The sequence below is a fragment of the Chrysochloris asiatica genome, unplaced genomic scaffold, assembly GCF_000296735.1.
Source record: "Chrysochloris asiatica unplaced genomic scaffold, ChrAsi1.0 scaffold00120, whole genome shotgun sequence".
NCBI lineage: Eukaryota > Metazoa > Chordata > Mammalia > Afrosoricida > Chrysochloridae > Chrysochloris > Chrysochloris asiatica.
Genome location: NW_006408638.1, coordinates 2,336,252 through 2,339,735, shown reverse-complemented (window position 1 = coordinate 2,339,735; position 3,484 = coordinate 2,336,252).

The following is a 3,484-nucleotide window of genomic DNA, read 5'->3' as shown; positions in this document are numbered from 1 at the left end:
TAGTTATGTGCCATTGAGTTGGTTCCAACTCATAGTGACCCTGCATAGGGTTTCCGAGGCTATAATATTTTATGGGAGCAGAAAGTCTCAGCTTTCTCTTTTGGGACAGCTGGTAGTTTCGAACAGCTGACCTTGAGATTAGCAGCTTGACTAGTAATCACTACGCTATCAGAGCTAGTTAGCATCAAATCAGTAGCAACTCATGGGTACTCATGTGTAACAGAACAAGATTGCTCAGCTCTGTACCATCTTCATGATTATTGCAATGTTTCAGAGGAGTCCATTTCTGTGACTATTGAGTCTGTCAATCTCATTGAAGGTTTGCTGCTTCTTTGTTGGCCCCTACTTTACCAAACATGATGAAAGAGGCTTTCTCTACTGGTTCCCCACAGACTGCTCAACTAACCAGACACATTAAGGCTTATAGGATCTCTATGGAATCCTAGTGTGGTGCTGTAGGATAAGCACTGGAGTGCTAACCATAAGTTAAGCCTACTAGCCATCCTTGGAAACACTATACAGGGTCATTATGAATCAGAGTTGACTCAATGGCTCTTAACAATAACAACAACAGTAACTCTATGAAGCATTGTGGAGGGAGGCAGCAGTGCCAGGTCATCTTGTAAGGCAACTAATGATTAATTATGGCCTTTCTAGCCAAATTTCCCCGCTCTGTGATATACTGTAAACCCTTGCCTCTATACCTGTGATTATGGTCTCATTTTGAAAAGAGTTGCTAAGAAGCAAACATTAAGGTGGGGCTAACAAGTAAAAGATGTAGTGGAGCTAAGTATTAAGAATGCCCCCACCTTAGTAGAGGGTGTGACTCAAGTCACCACCTTAGTTTTCCTTGGGGGCATTATCTGACACCAACTTATAAGACTGGAACAGCTTGCTCTCTGATTCTCCAGCCTCGTGGATCAATAGCCTGTTTTGTTGTCTGACTTGTAATTTGGGTTCCTTAGCTCCTGGGACTATATAGGTGAGGAGATCCCTCCAGACTTACCTCAGAAAAATGGATTTGCGACTTGCCAGCCTCAATAATTTCATAAACCATTCCTTTTGACAATTGTGAGTCTTGTGGAATGTTGCAGCTTGTTGCAGAATGCTGGGACTTGATAGAAGGGAGGAGCAGTGATTGTTGTCAAGGACTGTGGAGGGGTATAATATGTCAGGGAGGTCAAACAGTCAGTAAATCTTTAACCTCCAACTCATAGGGACCAGCCTTGTGTTTATTTGTAAAAAATAAATTATTCATGCAGCATCCATCAATGTATAGTCTATGCGGGCTATAGCAGAAGGGAAAAGAAAATGGTTACTAACTTTATAGTTAACTGGTTTTGGCTCTTAGGCAGATGAAACATTGCCCTAATTCCCAAAAGAATTTGAGGGAACTTCTCAGGAGATTAGTCCTATGTGAGCAGGTTAGAACAAGTGTCAATAAAATTTATATTATTACTGTTAATATGACTATCTACAAGCTAGTAAGTCAGAAGTATGTAGATTTAATGAGCTGATAATATAAAAGCTTGAACCTTTCTGAATAATCTCTAAGATCTTCCAAAGAAGTATTCTAAGCTTCTACCATTTCATCTGGGCCAAAATACAAAACTGGGTACACAAAATATAGACCAAGAATTAAGAATATTTCTATTTCTGTGATTATGTATTATTATGAAATATTGCTATTTGACTACTTAAGACCAAGAGGATATATTTTGAAATGTTATGTCTGATGATGAATGTGATACTATTCCTCTTGAATTTCTCATTCCTAGCATAGTAAACTATATGACCCTCTGACTCAAAATAACCAATATCTGTCCATTTCAGCTCACTATTGCCTAAGATATTGATCTTTATGTATTCCATTTCATATTTGATGACTCCCAATTTCATTAGATTCAGACTTTGTATATTGTATGTTCCAATAATTAATGGATATTTGCAGCTGTTCTCATTTTGAGTCACGCTCCATCAGCAGATGAAGGTTCTGAAAGTTTTGCTGCATCCACATCATTATGACTGAATCTACACTGAGGAGGCAACACTTTCTCAGTAGTATCTTGAGTCCCTTCCAACCTGAAGGCCTCATCCCTCTTCTGGCACTAGACCAGACACCATTTCCCTGCTATGAATAAGGTTTTCAGTGGCTAATCCATCAGAAGTGGATTAACTATCAATTCTTCCTCATTTGTTCTTAGTCTGGTAGCTCTGCTGAAACCTGTTTACCATGGGTGATCCTGCTATTTGAAACACCACTGGCATAGCTTCCAGCATCACAGTTAACAACCAAGCCACCACAGTATGGCAGACTGACAGATACATGAGAGATATAGTTCTGTTTTAACTCTGCAGCGACAATCCATTCATGTTCTCAGAACCCACTCACCTGAAGTAGGTGATCAGTGATACCTTGTAATAAAGTGTTGAGAAGCTTTTTGCCTAATGTTTATCATTATTTGTATTTAATTCTGATTCTACGTTTTTGAGATGTGAATGATCTGGAGCATAACTTGATATAAACTCTAAACCAAACCCATTGCCATGAAATCGATTCTGACTTATGGCTACCTTACAGGACTTGACAGGAGCTCTGGTAGTGTAGTGGTTATGAATCGGGCTGCGAAGCACAAGGTCAGCAGTTCAAAACTACCAGCTGCTCCGTGGGAGAAAGATGAGGCTTTCTGTTCCCGTAAAGATTTACAGCCTTGGAAACCCTGTACAGGGTCGCTATGAGTCGGAACCGATTCCACGGTACTTAACAACAACAACAGGACTTGACAGCACTTAACAATAGCAACAGGACAAAGTAAGGAGCTCTGGTGACATCATGGGTTACACATAGGCTACAAAGCACAAAGTTCAAATCCACCAGCCACTCCTTGGGAGAAAGAGGTAGCTTTCTGCTCCATTAAAGGTTTACAGCTTGATAGACCCTAGGGAAAGTTTCGACTCTGCCTTATAGGAATGCCATGAGTCGACTTCAACTCTATGACTATGAGTTGTTTTTATTTTTTATGTTTATTTCCATATTTGTTTTATATAACAGTTGTAAAATTAATAAATGTTTAAATATTGAAGAAGTTAATAGATAAAAATGCTTCATAATTTACCCTACTTAGTGTTTTTAATTCCTTTTTTTGAAGGGAAAAACAAAGAGAAATTAAACAGCCCACTTACAGTTATATAGTTAGTGGCAGAATAAGAATCTGAACTCATCTTTTTGCTTGACTCAGAAATTCCGCTGTCTTCTCTATTGCGTCTTTCATGCTTTTGGATTCAAATATATACTTTCCTTTTCTGATTTAAAAATGGAAGAATACAAAAAGTCACAGGAGAACAAACAAGATGGCGGATCAGGTGGACATGTAGTAAAGAGCTCCGCCAACAACAACACAGAATACCCGACCAAGCAGGCTCGGGGGATGGTCCCAGAACTCTGAACCACATATAAAGGAATACTTAGAAGGTTGGAAGGCTC